Source organism: Sus scrofa, chromosome 6, assembly GCF_054392235.1.
Source record: "Sus scrofa isolate SSC_HxYL_T2T_F1_AM1 chromosome 6, Sscrofa_HxYL_maternal_Yorkshire_Landrace_v2.0, whole genome shotgun sequence".
NCBI classification, from domain to species: domain Eukaryota; kingdom Metazoa; phylum Chordata; class Mammalia; order Artiodactyla; family Suidae; genus Sus; species Sus scrofa.
Genome location: NC_139388.1, coordinates 171,598,766 through 171,621,867, shown reverse-complemented (window position 1 = coordinate 171,621,867; position 23,102 = coordinate 171,598,766). Strand labels below are relative to the sequence as shown.

Here is a 23,102-nt window from a genome sequence, read left to right as displayed (position 1 = left end):
CCTCATATTGATTTTTTTTTTTTTTTGGTCTTTTTTTGTCTTTGTTGTTGTTGTTGTTGTTGCTATTTCTTGGGCCGCCCCTGCGGCATATGGAGGTTCCCAGGCTAGGGGTCCAATCAGAGCTGCAGCCACCGGCCTACGCCAGAGCCACAGCAACACGGGATCCGAGCCGCGTCTGCAGCCTACACCACAGCTCACGGCAACGCCGGATCGTCAACCCACTGAGCAAGGGCAGGGACCAAACCTGCAACCTCATGGTTCCTAGTCGGATTCGTTAACCACTGCGCCACAACAGGAACTCCCTCATATTGATTTTTAAATGGTAAACTCTAAATCTGTTTTTGTTTGTTTCATTTTGTTTTGTTTTTGTCTCTCTCAGAGTAGTTTATTTTCTCATGTGACAGATTTCCTTTTTTCTTTTTCCTCCCATTTTTGGCTAAACAATCTGTAAGATTAAGATTATACAAATTTGAACCCCAGGCTCATGAGAGGGCAAGTTCATAGTGAAAATTTCTCTGGGGAGGCTATTATTATTATTATTTTCACTGAAGTTGCCTCTGAGACAAGCAGGTTTTTCTTGTTATTGCCTGTCTCTCATAGGCCCAAGACTCACCTCCCATTTCCCACAATGTCTCCTTGCCCCCCGAGCTCTCAGTTTCTGGTATTGGCATTTACCCTAGTGAGAGCCCAGTTTCCATGTTGGCATTTCACTAATTCCAGCAATATTTATCTGTCTTAGACCCCTGGAAATTTCCCCTAGTATCTTGAAGTCCTAGCAAAGTGTATATTCGTGTATTTGTATCCAGTAGCAACTTTTTTTTTTGCTTTTTAGGGCTGCACCCTAGGTCAGGTGGAGCCACAGCTGCCGGCCTACCCCACAGCCACAGCCACGCCAGACCTGAGCTGCATCTGTGACCTGCACCACAGCTCACGGCAACACCGGATCCTTGGCCCACTGAGCGAGGCCAGGGGCGAAACCCGCAACCTCATGGATACTAGTCCTGTTCTTAACCCACTGAGCCCCAGCAGGAACTCCAGGAGGGCTTTTCCCTCGGAGCCATCCCGCTGGTAGGAGACATCTTTTCGTCACAGAATCTTCTAGGGTGTGCTTATATGTAACACTACCAACAAGTTCTAAAATGCGAGGTGATTTTTCCTAATGGACCGGGCAACACCACTTGTTGGGGAGGTGAATGTCTGAAAACTTTCTGTTTCGCTTTCTCCGCGATCCTGTGATTTCACTCAGGGAGGAGAGTGGCGGAAGTGCATGAACAGGTTCACACCCCATAGTCACAAAGCCAGACGGATGCCTTGGGTGCCAAACGTGAGCTCGTGTGCCATGAGATGAAGTAAGTCCTAAGAAATGATCACCAAGAGTCGAACCGGGCAGTTGAGCAGCTGAGTAGCTAAAGATTAAGATACAGAGATGTACTGAATTCAGGGAAACACCATAAGGGTTAATAGAACCCTCGTTATAATGGCATCGGCTCCTGGCCACAAGGTCCAATCCATTTTGATGAAACATTAAAACACTGTAACGGTGCTGGCTGTTTGTGGAAAGATGATGGCATTTCCGTTGGAAATTACACTGGGCACAGGGTGCATTTGGAGGGTTTTATTGGTCTTATTCCAGCAGCAATCAGAACAACTTTTTTTTTTTTTTTTTTTTTTCATCCCCAGGCTTCAGGAATCTTCCTAGAGAGCAACACTTGCATCATGGGTGTCCCGTGAGAACAGAGGCGACTGCTCAAAGATAGGAAGTTTCTTCATGAACAGAAGCGAACAGATTAAGGAAAGAGTTATATCTTTATCCCCAGACTTCTTTTTCCTTTTTAGGGCCACACCTGCAGCATGTGGAAGTTCCCAGGCTAGGGGGCGAATCGGAGCTGCAACTGCCACCCTACACCACAGCCACAGCAACACGGGATCCAAGCTGCACTTGTGATCTCTGCCACAGCTTGTGGGAACACTGGATCCTTAACGCACTGAGCAAGGCCAGGGATTGAACCTGCATCCTCATGGATACTAGTCAGGTTCTTAGCCGCTGAGCCACAGTGGGAACTCCTATCCCTGTTTTTTTGTTTGTTTTGTTTTGTTTTTCATTTTTGGCCACCCTGAGGCATGTGGAGCTCCCAGGCCAGGGATCCGATCTGAGCCGCAGTTTCCATCTGAGCCTGTACAAAGATGGATCTTTAATCAGCGGCGGGGGATCGAACCCGGGTCCCAGCACTCCCAAGACTCCACCCATCCCATCGCTGCACGGTGGGAGCATCTATCCCTGGTTTTTGACCCTCAAAAGTTATACAACAGCAATCAGACAAACGCCCAACGATTATTCTGGATTTTTCGGGCAGACTTTTGGTTTGTCCTTTTGTCTCTGAAAAGTGGCAGATCCTTTTCACTTTGGAGTGGCACGTTTGCTGTACCTCAGAACAAGGCCCACAGCCAAACTGGAACATTGGAAGGGACGGTGGGACCCCTGCTTGGAGACTGACTGGTGGAGCCCACCTCATCCTTTGGTCTCTTTGCCGGAGGAGAAGGGACCAGCACACACACTGTGTCTTTAAATTTTTGAGGTAAGAAGTGAGGCAGGCTTTTTTTCCTTGGCCCAATGGGGAAACATAGCCAATTTGCTTAAGTTTTGTTTGTTTGTTTGTTTGTTTTCTTTTTGCCTTTTCTAGGGCTGCTCCCGTGGCATATGAAGGTTCCCAGGCTAGGGGTCGCATCGGAGCTGTAGCCGCCAGCCTACACCACAGACACAGCAATGGGGGATCCGAGCCACGTCTGCGACCTACACCACAGCTCATGGCAACACCAGATCCGTAACCCACTGACTGAGGCAGGGATGGAACCTGCAACCTCATGGTTCCAAGATGGATTCGTTAACCACTGAGCCACGACGGGAACTCCTTAAGCTTTTTTTCTTGCAGAAGAGAGGTTAGTGACAAAATTATTCTCTTTAAAGTTGCAACCTCTTACGTTGCTCACAAACTGGCCCACTTCCAGTAACTGGCCCACTTCCTTGATGGGATACGTGTCACTTGGCACCCACAGAGCAACTAAGGAGCTAAAATAAAATATCCACCAAGTTATTCTTAGAGTTAAAAGTCCATGAAATAGGTACAAGAAGCTGCCATGCCCCCGGGGCACCCATCTTTTTGAGGTAGAAAGCCTGGACCAGGATACGTGGGTGTAAGTGAAGCCAGTGTTTGTTTTGTTTTGTTTTGTTTTTGCTGCTCCTGTGCCTGTGGAGCTCCAGGGGAGTTCAAAGGATGCTTCTTTCCTCTGATGAATCTGAACATGTGCTCAATCTTCAGTTTGCAGATTATTGCTCAGGTTTACCAGGGTGGTTGTTTGGCTCATGTTCGTGTGAAGGGGAAGTTTTGACACACGCTTCAGTAACATTTCGTAATCGAGAAGCAAAATGCCATTTAACTCTTGAATATTTACGGGAATGGCCACTGGAGGGACCGCAGGAAGTTTCCTGAGCCGACTCTCTCCTTCTCTTGGTTAAAGATCTCATCGTCTGGAGCATTACAGGCAAAATAGCTAATCGTTTTTTGGTCTATATATTTTGGCCACTTGCTTTTTGAAATCTTTTGGCTTTCTCCCATTCTGCACTAATTATGGGTGATTCCAACAGTGGAAGTAGTAGTGCCGATAAGCTTTACACATTTCCTTTACAACTGACTCAAAACCCGAGGCCCCGATCACTGTTGGGGGATAAAGTTGCCGACACCAGGGAGTGAAGCTCTTTAGAACTCTTTGATGAACGGTGCCTGTGTCCGCCTTTGCTCATGGCTAAATTTCTCTCTATTCTAAAAACACACATGAATACCAAGTTCATGATCAAATGAGTTACATTTTTTTTTTTCCACCCGAGTAGGAAAATCTCAATATTTACAAGTGTCTTTGTGGTAGAGGATGGGCTACCCATATTTACGGGAAGTTGGTGCTACTGTGTATTCATATGTATTGAGCACTTGCTATATACCAGACATTATTCTAGATGCTGGGATAGAGCAGTGACCAAAGAAGGCAAAGATTCCTTCCCGCACAGAGCTCACATTCTACTGAGCAAGACAGAAAATGAACAAGGTACAGATGTAAATGTACATTAGGTCAGGGAGCACTTAGTGCTAATGAGAAAATAAAGCGAGGAAAGCAGACAGAAGGTCTTTGTAGTAGGTGGTGAGAGGATTGTGGTTTTATTATTTTATTTTATTTTTTTTTATGGAAGCATGGGTTTTTGGGTTTGGTTTGTCTTGGCTGCACCTGCGGCATGTGGAAGTTACCAGACTGGGGATGGAGCCCTTGCCACAGCAGTGAACCGAGTCAAAGCAGCAATAGCACCAAATCCTTAACCGTGAGGCCACCAGGGAACTCCAGAGGTAGAGTTCATTTTTTAATGGACGTGTAGTTCATTATAGCTAAATTTGTGTTAGTATCAGATATACAGCAGAGGGATTCATTCATTCACTTTTTTCTTTGGCTGCACCCGAGGCATGCAGAAGGTCTGGGGCCAGAGATTGAACCCACACCACTGCACTGACAACACTGGATCCTTAACCCACTATGCCACCAAAGGGAACTCCTAAAAGTGAATCAGTTATACATACCTATCTACCTATTTTTTTTTAGATTTTTTTCCTTCTAGGTTATTACACAATATACAGTATAGTTCCTGTGCTATACAGTAGGTCTTTGTTGGTTATCTCTCTCTCTCTTTTTTTTTTTTTTTTTTTTTTTAAGGCTGCTGGAAGTTCCTAGACTAGGGGGTTGCATAAGAGCTGCACCTGCCAGCCTACACTACAGCCATAGCAACTCGGAATTTGAACCACATCTGTGACCTATATCACAGCTCACGGCAAAACCGGATCCAACCCACTGAGCAAGGCCAGGGACTGAACCTGCATCCTCATGGATACTAGTAAGAGTTCGTTATCGCGGAGCCACAACGGGACCTCCTGGTTATCTATTTTAATCTATGGCAGTGTGTCTATGCTAGGAGGATTGAAGTTTTAGATAGGATGGCCAGGGCAAGGCTTCTCTGGGGGAGGGGAAGGTTTGAATAAAGCCAGAAGGAAGTGAAACGAAGCCCTGTGGCTAGCTGAGGGGTGGGCACTCCAAGACTCCAAGTAGTTAATGTTATACACCTAAGTTCCGCTTGAGAAGAGAGAAACGGTCTGGTGTTTCCTGCTATTGGAGGTCTGGGACATGAGGACAAACCAGCACAAATTTCATGGAAATAGGAAGGTGCACAGGAGATGACGGTGTTCTGGAAACTCAGTGGAGAAAAGACTTAAGGAGGATAAAGTGACCCAGACTGTCAAATGCTGCCGCCAGTTGAGTGAGCAGAGAACAGAAGACGGAGGAGCAGCACGGGTGAGACCCTGACCGAAGTGGCTTCAGCGAGAATAGTGGAGAGAGACTGGAGACGGTCAGCATGCACCATTATTTTGAAGGATTTTGCTTTAAGGGGGAGCAGAGAAAACAGTCCTGTAGCCGGAAGCACAGAGGTAAAGGGGAAGTCTTTGCCTTTTTGTGGTCTGTTTTGGGGGGTTGGGAGATCAAAGAGCATCTTTAAATGCTCGTGGCAGTTACCGGCCAGAGAGGGCCTATCCATGCCATCAGCGAGTTAGAGAACGTCCAGGGGCAAAGTCAGGGCACAGATGGCCCAGGAGAGAAGGCAGAGGCCTGTGGCGAGGCGCTGGTAGACTGCTGGACTTCATAGCTGTGGAAATTCTCTCCCGGTGGCCTCTATTAGTGAAATAAGAAGCAAGAGCATCGGCAGGGAGTGAGAATGGAACCTGTACGAAGAGGGAGGAAAGGATGTGAAATAATTAACTGAGAGAGTTAATGGACTAGAAAAATGTGGAGTAATTGCTAGGAAGTTAAGTGCCCACTGGACATACGTGGTCATGAATTGAAAGTAGTGAGTCAACATAATGGCTTTTCTTTAGCCATGTTTGCAGCGTTGGCACAGACGTGGGGTAGCTGGGAGAACTGGATTTCACCAAGGTTTAGGTTTTGCTGAACAGGGAATACGAATTGAGATCTGGCCAAGGGAGTTGAGGGTGTGTGCAGTGGTTGATTTTGACTGATCATGGCATTTAAATGGGATGAGGAAGTATCTTAGTCAGCTCAGGCTGCCATAACAAGATACCGCAGAGTCAGGGCTTAAACAACAATTTATTTTCTCACAGTTCCAGAGGCTGGAAGGCCAAGATCAAGGTGTGGGCAGATCTGGTTTCCCGTGAAGCCTCCCTTCTTGGCTTGCAGGCAGTTGCCTTCTTGCTCTGTCATCACGTGGCTTTTCTTATGTTTGTGGGGAGTGTGGGGAAGGGATCGGGGGGAGGGGGGAGAGGGAGATCTCATGTCTCTTCCTCTTCTTATAAAGACGCTGGCCTTACGAGCTCATTTAATCTTAATTATCTCCTTAAAAGACCTGTCTCCAAATACAGTCACATTGGAGGTTGGGTCTCAGCAGATGAGTTGTGGAGACACACAATTCGTCCGTAACAGGAAGGAAGGAGGTGTGTGAGGGGCTCTAGGACAGGGAAAATGTGGTAGGATTAATGGATTGTAGGTAATGATGAGACCAAAGGATCACTTGAGTAGGAGGATTAGAAGGTGTGAGCTGGAAGTGCAGGCAGGAGTTGACTGGAGAGTGGGGTATATGAAAGTGGGGTTGCACACACACACATATATATATCATATATGTATTATATATTACTATACCAGATGTGTGTATAGAGGGGTCGCCATTGTCTGCAGTGGCAAAAGCTAGGGCATGACCGTGGCAGTGAATGGCTAAGGTAGATGGAAAGACCACGGGCGGAGAGGAGTGAAGGAGCCGAGAGGCCAGGGCACGAGAAGGGCCATCTCTGTGTGTTTGGAAATTAACAGGCATTATTGCAGGAGTGGCACTGCAGAGAGAGCCAGCCAGCCAGATGAGAAATCTTTAAGAAAGGGGAGAGAATAACTTAGGGTAAATAGAAGCGGGTAGTCGCGTGGGACTATATTGGGGGAAAACGTAGCAGCACCAGTCCTGAGTCACAGAGGAAGAGGTGTGCGACCCATGTAACCAACAAGGGTGTCCCAGGTGGTGTTTTCTGGAAGGAGATGTTGAGTTGGAATTTGAGGTGCAAGACGTCTACTAGGGATCAACACTTGTGAAAGGAAAAGCGAGGAAGCAGGATGGGGCAGAGGAAGAACGTGCCCTCTGATGCAGGTGCTCCGAAGTCAGCGGGGAGCTCTGGACTAAATGGCGCAGTCCAGGTGTTCAGTGTGAGGCCCAACTCTCGGGGTCTTTCGATCCCACGGCCAGATCACCAGATGTGGCCTGCCCCAGGCTCCTCCGCAGATGTGGCAGATCCTGACATAGCGGACAGCTGGAGGCCATCTGCTTCGGGCACACCCTGCCGCTGGAAAACAGGTTCTGCCTAAAGGGGTATCTAGGCAGTGGGTCTCTGCGGGCAACCACAAAGAGATGCAGATTTTACTTTACATATATGAAGAACCATGCAAATCAAAATGAGCATCTAAGTTGCCAAGAATGGTGTATGCGCGTGTTCACAATTAGTAGTGGGTAGTGGTTCCCTAAATCTGAATCTCTTCTCATTCCAAATAATGGTACAGAGGAAGGGCTGACACACAGTGTCCTAAGAGATGGGCAGCTGTCTTTGGAAATAAAGATTTACCGGAACACCGCTCTAGCCACTCATTTAGACATGGTCTATTGTCACGCTACAATGGTACAGTTTCGTTGTGACAGAGCCAGTACGGCTTACAAGCTTAAAATATTTATTTTCTGAACCTTTAAGACTAAGTGTCCTGATTCCTAAGATAGAACAGAAAAAAAAATAAGGAAAAAAACCCTACACTCTCAGCATAACCAACTGACAGAGCAGGACCAACCTCCAAATTTCCTGTAAGTAGAAAACCAAACCCCTACCCCGATGAGATGGTTCATGATCCCACTGCAAAGCTTTGTGGAGAGCAAGGGCAGCCCAGGAGAAAGGGCTGAAGAGAAGAGGAGGCAGCTAACGGGAGGTCCAAGATGGATGGAAAGACTATTAAGGGGAAAACATACTGAAAAAGACGCCTGTAGATCAGAGCGCTGACCAAGCGAAGGGATGAAAAAGGCACTGCAGGACTAGGGAGGTGAGCTCGGAAAAGGACGGCTTCTGGGGGGGCAGGATGCAGAAAAGGAAGGGAGGGGCACGCTTTGGAGATTAGCTAGTGGAAAGGAAAATCATCAAGAGAGAAAAATGTCAGGCCATGCAACACAACACAGAACAAGAAAAATTTTGCAGACTGAAAAAACATCATCTCTCTCATTCTGCCTGTCTCTGCCTCTGTCTCTGTCACACACACACCACGCGGACACAGAGTCGTCCATTCAAGGTTGTTCTCAAACTTTTTGGTCTCAGGATTTTGTTACACTCTTAAAATTTGCATATCCTGAGGACATTTTGTATTTGTGGGTTAGGTCCACCACTATTTACTATATTTGATATTAACACTGAGAATTTTAAAAAGCATTTTAGAATTCCCCCCAATAACTGGCAGTCTTCCCTTTCCCCTTGGAGCGAAGATATTCGCCATGGCCCGCCTGCCGTCTGCCTCAAAGGTGGGGTGTTGCTCCAAGACGTTATTTCAAAAGTGTAAGCTCCCCCTGTCCACTAAGCCATTGATGTCGCTGAAAAAAATCTTTTAGAAATTAATTTAAAAGCAACAACAATAATAAGCTTGATGCGTATTAACACAACTAATATTTTTATGAAAAACAACTATATTTTTCAAAACAAAAAATGTCATGAGCATAGTGGATTCTTTACCTTTTTCTTTTTTTTTTTTTTAGGGCTGCACCAGTGGCATATGGAGGTTCCCGGGCTAGGGGGTCGAATTGGAGCTAGAGCTGTTGGCCTAGCCACAGCCACAGCCACTCCAGATCCAAGCCTTGTCTTCAACCCACACCACAGCTCACAGCCACATCAGCTCCTTAACCCACTGAGCAAGGCCAGGGACCGAACCTGCATCCTCATGGTTCCTAGTCGGCTTCGTTTCCACTGAGCCACAAAGGGAACTCTGAACTATTTAACACTTTACAATATCTCCTTAATGTATGGCTTAAGAAAATGTAGCTCATTTTCTTATCTGTATATCGGCTTTCAATCTTGCAATCTGTTGCAATATCACCTCATGTAGCTTCTAGAAACCTCTGCCTAGTGAGAGAATCAAAGGGGCAAATAACATATTTGTACTATTATGAAAATAGTTTTGATTTTGTAGCTGAAGTTTTTGAGGACCCCTCAGGCATCCCTGAACCAGAGTTTGAGAACTGCTGCATGTAAAACATTGTATTTCAGTGCTCCGACAGAAGGGGGTACCCTTGAACTAAGAATCTTACACCACCCTCCCTCCAGAAAAATGAAGAGGTGAAGCTAGATTAAATTGATCAAAGTATCTATCAAAAAATAAAAAAGAATCATCAAAATAGCTCAGCTGATTTCCATTCCCTTCCCTCCTCACCCTCCAAAGAAAAACAACCCTGTGGCAGAAGAAAAAGGTAACACAAACCAAGCGGACTCAATTGTCTTCAAAGAAGCATTTGAGGTCATGAAAAATCACTCTGAAATACAAAACATAAAAGTTAAAAACAGAAATGGAGGAGTTCCCGTCATGGTGCAGTGGAAATGAACCCTACTAGGAACCATGGGGTTGCAGGTTCGATCCCTGGCCTGGCTCAGTGGGTTAAGGATCCTGCATTGCAGTGAACTGTGGTGTAGGTCACAGACGAGGCTTGGATCTGGCCTTGCTGTGGCTCTGGCGTAGGTCAGCAGCAACAACTCTGATTAGACCCCTAGCCTGGGAACCTCCATATGCAGCAAGTGCGGCCCTAAAAGGACAAAAGACAAACAAATAAACAAAACAAAAAAAAAAAAACCCAGAAATGGACGCATACCTCTCCAAAGATATACATGAAAATGACTGAGCACAGGAAATTAGAAAAAGACCAAATTGAGTTCCCGTTGGGGCTCGTTGAGTTAAGAACCTGACATAGTGTCCATGAGGATATGGGTTTGATCCCTAGCCTTGCTCAGTGGGTTAAGGATCTGACATGGCCGTGATCTGTGGTGCAGCTCGCAGATGCAGCTCAGATCCTGCCTTGCTGTGGCTGTGGTGTAGGCGGGCAGCTGCAGCTTCAATTCAACCCCTAGCCTGGGAATTTCCACATGCCGCAGGCGTGGCCATAAAAAGGAAAAAGCAAAAGACAAAATCACCTCAGAAGTGAAGACGGAATTATAAGTGGCCCGAGGCAGAATAAGCTCAAATGGAAATGTAATAACGTCATTGAAGAAAAACAGGAAAAAGCACAAGGATGAAAATAAAGAGAGAAGATGGAAAGGAAAAACTTCCCCTCTATCAACTTGTGCCTGACTCGTCAAGGGCATGCAAACAAGCTGGCAATAGACGGAAGAAGTAGGGGAAGCGGGTCGCTATGCCTGCATGTGCACATTGTAGAGGGACTGGTTCCCTGAGCAGCTAGGGATGGAGGTTTACAGACACGCCTAATAAGGGGGTGAGAGAGGGGGTAAGGACTTGAAAGGATGAAAGGTTCTAATAAGTCTCATTTACACAAGATTTTTTTAGGAATATCCTGTGCCCAAGGTCAGTGCCCTTTTGATTGGAGTCCTCCCAGTAGGGGGGTTGTGTGGTAGCTGTCTCTCTTATAGCTCTGCTTTAGTCAAATAAGGGGAGCTCAGATAAGATTTATCTCTACATCTGCTGAAGCTCAAATGTTTTCACTGAGCTGGTAATCTCTATACCAGTTTGGTGGGCGGTTGGTCTCTTTAGAAATATAAAGGGTCAGAGAGAAAGTTGATGAAAAGGAAAACAGGGAAGGAGGAGACAATGCACATATAATTGGAACCCTGAAAAAGGATAAATTAAAAAAATTGAAAAGAATTAGTGGGTTTTTTTTTTTTTTTTTTGTCTTTTTGCTATTTCTTTGGCCACTCCCACAGCACATGGAGGTTCCCAGGCTAGGGGTCGAATCGGAGCTGTAGCCACCGGCCTACGCCAGAGCCACAGCAACGCAGGATCCGAGCCGCATCTGCAACCTACACCACAGCTCACAGCAACGCCGGATCCTTAACCCACTGAGCAAGGGCAGGGACCGAACCCTCAACCTCATGGTTCCTAATCGGATTCGTTAACCACTGTGCCACCATAGGAACTCCAGAATTAGTGTTTAAAATTACAATCTAAGAAAAATTTCGGGGAAGAAAAGAAGGTGTGAGTCTACAAACTGTATAGACCAGGGAAAATTGACTTGGAATGATCAACTCTAAGGCATATCCTAGTAAAACTATCGTGCTTTAAAGATGAAAAACCTCCAAGGCCTCTAAGCAAAAAGATCAACTAACATTCGTGCCAATAGAGTTTGATTAGAAACAAAGAGGCAAACCTAAGGAAATAAATTACAAAGCAAGGATTTTCTTCCTCATTGTTTCATATTTTTCTTGAGCATCTTCATGTGTACACTAACTCTTTCTACAGTCTTTGTGTGTTAATTCCATCATCGCTGCCATTTCTGGATTTATTTCTATGGACTGATTTTTCTCCTGGCTATGGACCACATTCTCCTGTTTCTTCATATGCCTAAATTTGATTAGTGTGATTTTTGCGTGGTTGAGTAACTGGATTTTGTTATATTCCCTTAAAGAGGCTGGAGTTTTGTTCTGGCAAGTAGAAAAATGATCTGTGGGACACCGTCATGGTTCTGAGGCTTATTTTAAGCTATTTTAGGGCAGGTCTAGAGGCAACTTTATTCTAGGGTGTGCATTCATCACAGGGATAATATTGCCCCCAAAGGGGCAAGAATTGGTTTGGAGGGTGGTGAAAAAATCTCACTCTTTTTTATGTATAAATCACAGATATACATACAGTATATGGCAGCTATACCGTATACCTGTGCTTTTAAAACGTCATGGGGGCATTTAGGAGAAACGTCTATTTCATGAAGACAATTAGGAAAAAGTCTCTTTTGGTGGGGGAGGGGCTGATAGTAAAAAGTGGTTCCAACACGTTCCTCTAGAGCTCTTTTTGAGCAGTTTCCTCCTCTTCATTACTTTGCTCCATAAATTTCATCTACTTCATTTTTTTTTTTTTCTTTTCAGCTCAGCAAGACCATCATGCTTTGCTTGGGTTTATGCTGCTTGAAGGGGAAAAACTGGGACAGTTACAGTGCTGGGTTTGTTTTCTTTCTCTTAGGGATTGCCATCTATGCTGCCTATGTCAATGACGGAAAACTTTTGCAAAATACATTTTCTAGTTGTTCGTGGGAAGAGATCCCTATCCAGTTACAATTAGTCTGTTAGTGTCGGTAGTGGACGTTCCGATGGAGGCGTTCTTTTTTGTTGTTTAATTGAAGTAAACTTGATTTAGAATACTGTATCGGTTTCAGATGTACAGCATAGTGAAAGGGAAAAATCACAGCAGGAAAGGCAAATTGATAAAAGGATTGAAGATCAGTTAAATGAGCCAGTACATAGTTTTAAAAACAACCAAAACTTTGTAAAAAAAAAGTGGTCATAACTGCAATAAACAGTAAAATGATAAGCATGAAGATGTAAAACAGGACATCAAAATTATAAAGTTTGGGGAAGGGAGTATGAAAACGCAGATCTTTTAGAATGTGTTTGAACTTGAATAACTATCAGCTTAAAGGATGTAGCTATAGTTCTGTGCCTGTTTGAACTCCATGGTAAGCACAAGTCAAAAACAAGCAAAAGAGTCACAAAAACCAAAAAGAAAGGAACTCAAGAATGCTACAAAAGGAAATTATCAAACCATAAAAGGAAAAACAAAAAGAAGAAGAAATGAATAAAGAACTACAAAAACAACTGGAAAACAAGAATTAAAATGGTGAGGGAGGCCAGGGATTGAACCTGCATCCTCATGGATCCTAGTCGGGTTCGTTAACCGCTGAGCCATGAAGGAAACGCCCTAACTTTTGCCATTTTTTTTTTTTTTTTGTCTTTTTGCCATTTCTTGGGCCACTCCTGTGGCATATGGAGGTTCCCAGGCTAGGGGTCTCATCAGAATTACACCTGCTGACCTACACCAGAGCAGTAGCAACGCCAGATCCAAGCCATGTCTGTGACCTACACCAGAGCTCACGGCAATGTCAGATCCCCAGCCCACTGAGCAAGGCCGGGGATTGAACCCGAAACCTATGATTCCTAGTTGGATTCACTTCTACTGCACCACGACGGGAACTCCCAAGCAATTTTTAAAATCAATAAGATATGTAATTCTTTTATTTATTTTGCGTGTGTCTTTCCTAGTAACATTCCTCTTATTTCAAAATTTGGGCTTGAGAATCTGACAAGATAGCTTTACTTTATGTATTTTATTTATTGGAGCAAATCATTTCTGAATTTTAGCTGTGATAGATAAACCAGAATTTTAAGTGAAATGCTATAGCATCCAGTGGTACCGCTATACCACATGTGGATAAAATTAATACAAACTCCAGTAGATTATCGAGGTAGTCATGGTTTTAGCCTGCGCGTGCCAAGCATAATTATTATTTTTTTTTTTTTTTAGGGCGGTGCCACACTCTCGGCATATGGAGGTTCCCAGGCTAGGGGTCTAATCGGAGCTACTGCTGTGGGCCTACACCACAGCCACAGCAATGCCAGATCCGAGTTGCATCTGTGACCTACACCACAGCTCATGGCAATGCAGGATCCTTAACCCACTGAGCAAGGCCAGGGATGGAACCCACAAGCTCATGGTTTCTAGTTGGATTCGTTTCCGCTGTGCCACAATGGGAAGTTCAAGCATAATTCTTTAAAAGAACAAAAATCATGTTATAAAAACGTCCAATTGCCTCAGTAGCCATGAGCAAGCCCTTGTATTATGTCATTTGTACTAACTATTCTTTGCTAAAGTATCAAAATTCTTAAAAACTACCGCCTGCCCAGGACTGACAGTAAAGTGGGCCAGAGGGCACTCGCAATATTGGGAGAATTTAGCAAGTCAGTTTGTAAAGACAAACTAGCAAACAAACATGATTGGGTAAAGTCTACGAGGTTTTTTTTTGAAGATTTTGTAATCAAAATGAAAAATTGAAAATTGCTATTAAGGCAGTGTATGTACATGTATGTGTATTTTTTTTTAAATATTTCTCTATCTATCATCTATATCTATAAAGAGATGCCACTATTTGAAGCAATAATGAGTTTGGCCGAAGAACTTTTGTCACTGCACTGAATGAGTTTTCCAAGTGGCTACTCCTTTCCAACCATTTTCCCCAACCATTTAAAACTGGTTTTTCAATAATGAAATATTCGATAGATTTAAGTTGGAAATTTGTATTTTAATTTTATAAGAAAAATGTAGGGGAAGCCTACAATGGAATACAAAGAAACAGATGAAACTATATGTATTCCAAATGAGAACATAACCACACCGAAGGAGTTCCTGTCGTGGCTCAGTGGTTAATGAATCCGACTAGGAACCATGAGGTTGCGGGTTTGATTCCTGGCCTTGCTTGGTGGGTTAAGGATCGGCGGCGTTGCCGTGAGCTGTGGTGTAGGTCGCAGATGCAGCTCGGATCCCGAGTTGCTGTGGCTGTGGTGTAGGCCGGTGGCTATGGCTCTGATTGGACTCCCAGCCTGGGAACCTCCATATGCCGAGGGAGCGGCCCTAGAAAAGACAAAAAGACCAAAAAAAAAAAAAAAAAAAAAAAAAAACTACACTGAAGAAGAAAAAAGAAGAGCTTACTCACATAGCTTTTGGACACAGAATTTTCACACTTTCCAATCAAAGAAAAATAAAAATACAGAGTCTTGTTTAACATGGAGATCTGGTTTGTTTGTTGCAATGATATGGGGTAGAGATTTTGAAATTGCTTTTTCTGTGTATTCCAGGATGGAATATCTAAGCCAGATTTCTCACGGATGGAGAAGAAAGCTACAAATGCAAATAGAGGAAAGGCCAGCATGAACCTTGGGTAGTTGGACTAAAGTTGGAAGTGTTAAAATGGATTCATGGTTTGGACATGTGTGTGTCATTTATGTATATACATATTTCCTAGCTTGGTCCAGTGAAGAGGTACAGTAACACCTTAGCAGCAGTGAGGTCATCTAGAGTCCAGATCTGGGTTTTTAAATCCACATTAAAAGAAACCAGTGCTTGAAGGCTGGGGGCTGAAAATACACATGAAACTGGAAAATCTTGTTGTGGCAGAAATTTTAAAAGGACCCAAAGAATGACGGTGACGTGTCAAAAGGATACAGGCACAAGATGAAAGTGTTTCTCACAGCCAAATTTGAGGCAATCTGAGCACCAAAATAAATAAGAGTATGGATTAGAATGCATTGAATAGAATAGAAATCCATGAGTCGATACTGTTATACATAAACACAGAAATAAGGAAGAAGGAAGACTCATCTTCACAGTAGGATGCCAACTAGGAAGTGTAGAAGGTGACGGAATCAGGAAATTACTGTCTGGCAACCATAGCAGTTATAATTGACTCAGGCAGGCATCCTTAAGGAATACTAAAACCCATGGGTGACATTAATATAGTGTCAAAGATTCTTCCCCACAACGCACTGATTGATAGTGAAAGGAAAAATAGCAACTTTAACCTCCAAGTATTTTGGGATTTCCAGCTATCTTTCTGTTATTGATTTCCAGTTTAATTGCTTCGTTGTCTGAGAGCAGACATGGTATGATTTCTAGTCTCTTATGTTTGTGAAGGTGTGTTTTATGGCCCAGAATGTGGTCTATCTTGTTCCACGTGAACTTGAGAAAAATGTGTTTTGTGCTATTGTTGGATGAACTGGTCTATAGATGTCAATTACATGCAGTTGATTGATGGTGCTGCTGAGTTCAACTCTATCCTTACTGATTTGCCTGCTGGACCTGTCCATTTCTAATAGAGAAGTATTGAAGTTGCCAACTCTAAGAGTGGATTCATTTATTTCACATTGTGGTTCTATCGGTTTTTGCCTCACGTCTTTTGATGTTCTGGTGTTAGGTGCATACCCACAAAGGACTGCTAAGTCTTCCTGGAAAATTGTCCCTTTTATCATTATGTAATGCCCTCTTTATGCCTGATGATTTTCCTTGCTCTGAAGTCTGCTATGTCGGAAATTAATACAGCTATTCCAACTTTCTTTTGAGTAGTGTTAGCATGGTATATCTTCCTCTATCCTTTTGCTTAATTAGTTTATTCAATTATTTTTGGCTGCAATGCAGCATGTGGAAGTTCCCTGGGCAGGGATCAAACCTGTGCCACAGCTGTAACAAGAGCCACAGAAGTGACAATGCTGGATGGGAAATCCCTGTCCTCTTATTATTATTTTTAAAATCTTATTAGGGCCGCACCCACAGCATATGGAGGTTCCCAAGCTAGGGGTCCAATCGGAGCTTACACCACCGTCACAGCAATGCGAAATCCGAGCCGCATCTGTGACCTGCCCCACAGCTCATGGCAACACCGGATCCTTAACCCACTGAGCGAGGCCAGGGATTGAACCTGCATCCTCGTGGTTACTAGTCAGATTCCTTTCCGCTGAGCCATGATGGCAACTCCCCCAAAGAAAATTTTAGATGTCAACTTAAATGTGGAAAACAGTTTTTAGGCGAGTGGAACTCTTCTGTGTACTGCAATGGTGAATACATTGTCCAAACCCACAGCTGCAACATCAGGAGTGAATCCGAAGGTAGACTGTGGACTTTGGGAGGTAATGATGTCACTGTAGATTCATCTGTTGCCAAAAATTTACCTCCGTGGTTTGGGATGTTGGGTGTGGGAGAGGTTGTGCACGCGTCCGAGTCTAGGGGTATACGGGAACTCTGTACTTTCTGTGCAATTTTTTTTTTTTGTCTTTTTGTCTTGTTGTTGTTGTTGTTGTTGTTGCTATTTCTTGGGCTGCTCCCGCGGCATATGGAGGTTCCCAGGCTAGGGGTTGAATCGGAGCTGTAGCCACCGGCCTACGCCAGAGCCACAGCAACGCGGGATCCGAGTCGTGTCTGCAACCTACACCACAGCCCACAGCAACGCTGGATCGTTAACCCACTGAGCAAGGGCAGGGACCGAACCCGCAACCTCATGGTTCCTAGTCGGATTCGTTAACCACTGCGCCACGACGGGAACTCCTTTCTGTGCAATTTTGCTGCGAACCTAACGCTGCTCTAAAATGTGAAATGTATTTAAAAGTAATGTGTGAGAGAATACATACTTTGTCAGTATTTAGAATTAAGTGAGCAAAAAAAATTGAGATCACTGGGAGTTCCTGTTGTGGCACAGGGGAAGTGAATCCAACTAGGAACCATGAGGTTGTGGGTTCGACCCCTGGCCTTGCTCAGTGGGCGAAGGATCCTGCATTGCTGTGAGCTGTGGTGTCGGTTGCAGATGCAGCTCGGATCCCAGATCCCGCACTGCTGTGGCTGTGGTATAGGCTGGTGGCTACAGCTCCAATTTGATCCCTAGCCTGGGAACTTCCATATGCCGTATGTGCAGCCCTAAAAAGCGAAGGAAAAAAAAAAGTGGCTTGTGATCTGGAGGTTAGTTTTGTTTTTTATTTATTTATTTTTTTTTGGTCTTTTTTTGTTGTTGTTGTTGTTGTTGTTGTTGCTATTTTTTGGGCCGCTCCCGCGGCATATGGAGGTTCCCAGGCTAGGGGTTGAATCGGAGCTGTAGCCACCGGCCTACGCCAGAGCCACAGCAACGCGGGATCCGAGCCGCGTCTGCAACCTACACCACAGCTCACGGCAACGCCGGATCCTTAACCCACTGAGCAAGGGCAGGGACCGAACCCGCAACCTCATGGTTCCTAGTCGGATTCGTTAACCACTGCGCCACGATGGGAACTCCTGGAGGTTAGTTTTGTATGGGTGAGAGGCTGCCTTTGGGGTGCTAGCCAAGTTCTGTTTTTGGATCCTTAGGTAGTTAAATGAATGTTGACAGTAGAATTAGCTGTTGCACATCAAAAAGACAACAAAAACCAAGGGTCGGTGAGGATGTGGAGAAAAGGCAACCCTCAGGCGCTGGTGGGAATGTAAACGGGTGGCCGCACTGTGGAAAACGGTCTGGGGGGTTCCCGAGAAAATGAAAAAGAGGATGACTATATGTTCCAGAAATTCCGCTTCTGGTGTTTTTACCCAAAGAAAACAGAAACACGGGTTCTAAAAGATACATGTGCACCGGTGTTCCCGCAACATCATTTACAACAGCCAAGATATGGGAGCAACGCAAATACCCGTCAAAAGATGATGTCGTGTACGGTTGTTGTCTTTTTTTTTTTTTTTTTTTTTGTCCTTTTGCCTTTTCTTGGGCCATTCCCGCGGCATATGGGGGTTCCCAGGCTAGGGGTTGAATCGGATCTGTAGCCACCGGCCTACGCCAGAGCCACAGCAACTTGCGATCCGAGCCGCGTCTGCGACCTACACCACAGCTCACGGCAACGCTGGATCCTTAACCCACGGAGCAAGGCCAGGGATCGAACCCGCAACCTCATGGTTCCTAGTTGGATTCGTTAACCACTGCGCCACGACGGGCACTCCCGGTTGTTGTCTTTTTGATGTACAATTGCTAATTCTACTGTGAACATTCATTTAACCACCACCCATGTGTATATATACATAATTGTGTGTGTGTGTGTAATGGAATATTAGTCGTAAAAAGTGAAATTCTGCCATTTATGACATGGATGGATCTAGAGAGGGTTATGCTCAGTGAAAGAAGTCAAACTGAGAAGGACAGATTACACAGGATCTTACTTATACGTGGAATGTAAAAAGCAAACAAAACGAAGTGAATGTAGACTCACAGATACAAAGAACAAATGAGTGGTTGCCAGAGGGAAGGGGTGTGTGTGGAGGGGAAATAGGTGAAAGGGATTAAGTACGAACCTCCAGTTAGAAAATAAATAAGCCCTGGGGATGTAACACACAGCACAGGGAGTGTGGTCAATGACACTGCAATAACTTTACCCGGGGACAGACGGTAACTAAACTTTTCATGCTGACCACGAACTAATGTATGAAAATGTCAAATCCCTATGTCATTCATCTGAGACAAATACAGTACTGTGTGTCAACTGTATCTCAATTAAAAAAAAGAAGAATGCTGAAAGACTACAGAACATGCATTTCAATTATAAAAAAGAATTAGTTGTACCCGATATTTATATTTTATGAAAGTTTATGTGTGTATTATATTTCACAATAAAAGATTTTAAAATAAATGGTACTTTTATGGAGTCCCCGTCGTGGCACAGGGGAAACGAATCCGACTAGGAACCATGAAGTTGCCGGTTCGATCTCTGGCCTCGCTCAGTGGGTTCGGGATCCGGCGTTGCCGTGAGCTGCGGTGTAGGTTGCAGACTCGGCTCAGATCCTGTGTTGCTGTGGTATAGACTGGCAGCTGCAGCTCCAATTAAACTGCCAGCCTGGGAACATCCATATGCTGTGGGTGCGATCCTAAAAAGCAAAATAAATAAATAAATAGCACTTTTGTAAATAACAATAAAAAAAAAAAACACACAAAGGACAATGTTAAATTTTCACAGTAGCAGTTTTCTGGTGGAAAGATCCTGAATTTGGCAGACAGGATCACCAAAGGAAATGCACTGGTGAAAGGGGGCAAAAGCAGTGGTGTGACCTGGCAGAGGCAAATGGCCATGGCACCAGCTAGAGCACTTACACTCTAGTGTGCCCACAGACCTCTGGGGATCTTACTAAAATACACGCTTTAATTCTGTAAGTCCAGGCAGGGGCCTGGGATTCTGCATTTTTTTTTTTTTTTTTTTTTTTGGTCTTTTAGGGCTGTACCTGTGGTATATGGAGGTTCCCAGGCTAGGGGTCCAATTGGAGCTATAACCACCGGCCTACACCACAGCCAAAGCAATGCAGGATCCAAACCAAGTCTTTGACCTACACCACAGGCAACGCCAGATCCTTCACCCACTGAGCAAAGTCAGGGATTGAACCTGCAACCTCATGGTTCCTAGCCGAATTTGCTTCCACTGCACCACAATAGGACCTCCAGGATTCTGCGTTTTTAACAAGCTCCTGGGTAATGCCCATGCTGCTGGTTTCATAAACTGAGCAGCATTTCAAGTGGAAAGTCAATACAAGATTTTTGAAGAATAATAAACTTTTTTTTTTCCTTTTTTCAGGGGGGACAACTACAGCAGAAAACAAGGCCTATACAGGGCATAAGGACCATTAGAAAAATTTACTCCTTCAGAGGTGAACAATTCCTATTTGGCCACAATGCTCTACTATTATGCATCACTCTGAGTAGAACAAGGAATAAATATAAATCGTAACAGATCCATGAGCAGTGAAGGAATAAGCGGGAGGAAGGGCTGTATGTTCCTTCTCTGTGCACAGTATCTGAAAAGCAGAAGGAACCTCCTGCTGAAACCAGGGCTTCCTGCGGGGAAATTGTCTTGAAAATCTCACTGACCTGTCATGGGGGGAGGGTTATATCACAGGACGTCATTAGATTGGTCACAGCTGCAGAGCTGTCATGAGCGTCTCTCGCTGCTGCAAGTGGACAAGGGCTGGAAGAAGTGATGTGTCGCGTCTGCTTTGCAGACTTTGTGTTCTAATGCACATTATCTTCGCTTTCAGGAGCGTTGTCTCAGGATGCGAAAGAGCTGCTGAGGGAGGGAGGCTCCCTGAACACTTACCAAACAGAAGCAAGATGGCAGACCGACTGCCACCACTGAGTGCCACCCAACATCCAAGCAAGACCCGATCCTAATCTTAGACAAGTCTTTCCAGAGAGCCAATGAAGAGGAGACCCTGTCCATGTCATTTCATGAGGCCGTCATAACCTCGATGCCAAAACCTGACAAGGACACAAGGAAGGGAAAATTATAGGCCAATCTCACACGTAAATATAAATACAAAAGTTTTACACACAGCTTTGGTGCAGGATACCCTCGGTCTCAATTATTTGTTGCCCCATCCTATGGGAGAACGATACTTCCACTCTCTGTGGGTATCAGGCATGGTTAAAGGACTTGCTTAAGCCAATAAAATGTGAGCAAAAGTGACCCACCTCCTTTTCAAGTGGAGGATTTAGGAACCATTGTGTGGTTCTGCCCTTAATGCTTCTGTGCCCTGAACAGATTGTCCTAGACGAGGTCTGGTCTACCTGTCGGGGTTGCAGAACAAAGAAAAGGTGAATACTGCAGCCCAAATTTAACCTGAGCACGAGATAAACCCTGTTGCTCCAAACCACTGAGGTCCGGGTGTTGCTTCTTCCTGCAGAACTAGAGAAAGTTCTGCTCCTACACCAGCTGCTCAGCCTGGTGGTTGCTGGTCTGGGTGGAGATGTGACTGGTGCGTAATGCTTCTTCTGGGTAATATAAACAAAAAAGAAGTACGCACAAGTATGAATAGCCGTCTAAAAAGGCTGGCAAATTTTCGTTCACGTACTGAGAGTCTCAGATGACGCCAGCGAAGACAGGGAAAAGGAAGTGAGGGTGGACATTGAGATGATAAAGTAGAAAATCAAATTACTAATTAGTGGACACTCCAGGGCATAATTATTTCACCCCACAAATAATTAGAGGCACTGTCTAGGCTGAGGTAGCTGAGATGTGGACACCAGCAGGAAAGGAGTTTGAAAATGGGTCTTGACTGCTTGATTCATCTCTTAAAGAAACTCAGCTCCAACTGCCCCAAAGAGTCCACTGGAGCTTGCACTCAGCAGAGTTCAGATACTCATCTTTAGCAGTGAAACTCCTGCCACTAACGAATTTCCTGTGCTGTTACACCGCTAAGCTGTCATTGTCTAAATACTGATTAGTGTCTTTAAAAAATACGAGTGATGCCACAAAGGAAAAAACAAAACAAAAACCAAACAGCGCCTTGATTTAACAGCCTGACACGTTGATACAGATACAGATGCCAAGCGTTTTATTTTGTTTTATTGTTAATTATGATAAAACATACATAACATAAAATTTACCGTCTTAACTATTTTTAAGTGCACAGTTTAGCTGTGTCTCCTGCATTCGCAACTGTCGGACGACCAATCTCCAGATCTTTTTCATCTTGCGAAACTGAGACTCTGTCTCGTCGAACCACCACTCCCCATTTCCTCTCCCCACCCAGGCCCTGGCAACCACCATTCTACTTTCTGTCTCTATAAATCTGGCTGCTCTAGACACCTCATAGACGTGGAATCACATCGTATTTGTCTTTTCGTGACTGGTTTACTGCGCTTAGCATAACACCTCCAAGGTTCACCTGTGTTCTAGCACGTGTCAGACTTCCTCTTAAAAGTTCATCTAATGTTTTTGGCTTTGTTGAGATGCCGTGGAAGAGCGCACTGAACATGTTTGAGGTGTGCCGTGGAACCACCGACCTCCGTATCCTGGGAAATGATGACCACAAGAGCTCCAGTTAACAGCCACCACCTTGAGTTCCTGCTGTGGCTCAACAGGATCGGGCGGTGTTTTGGGAGCGCTGGGACGCGGGTTCCATCCCTGGCCTGGCCCAGTGGGTTAAGGATCTGGCGTTGCCACAGCTGCAGTGTAGTTTACATTGGCTCGGATATGATCCCTGACCTGGGAACTCCAAAAAAGGCAAACAAAAACGAAAATCCCCCACGTCCTATAGTTAAAAAAATGTTGTTTCCTTGGGATGAGAACTTTAAGGAGGTATGCTCTTAGCCACCTTGGACGATGGCACACAGCGGTGTTAACTTTCATCCCCTTAGAGCCCCAGTACTCACCGACCTTCTAATTGGAAGGGTGTACCTTTGACCACCTTCATTCAATCCCCCCACGCCCCTTCCCTTCTTTTGAAGGCTGAACAATAGTCCACAGTATGTAGGTACCCCGTTTTGTCTCTGCCTTCAGACTCAAAGCTTTTGAAATACACAAAGTTGCCCAAGAGCTGAAGAGGGACCACTTGTTTCAGTGGCGCTCGAACAGCTGCTGGGTGTGGTTGCTGGATAAAAGGAGAGGTCGGGATATCTGCCAATTCACCTAAACAGCCAGATGGTGCAATCTCTGCTTTCAAAATGTCTGTTTACTTAAGCTAAAGAA

General features: G+C 44.7%; 1 long non-coding RNA gene across 1 annotated transcript; it reads left to right on the top strand.

Moving 5' to 3' along the window:
* Positions 1 to 5,174: 5,174 nt before the first annotated feature.
* On the top strand, positions 5,175 to 22,031 carry LOC102163655 (uncharacterized). Its single transcript, XR_298719.4, has 3 exons — positions 5,175 to 5,519; positions 20,211 to 20,283; positions 20,671 to 22,031. It is a non-coding gene; the product is annotated as an uncharacterized LOC102163655 (long non-coding RNA).
* Positions 22,032 to 23,102: the final 1,071 nt, after the last annotated feature.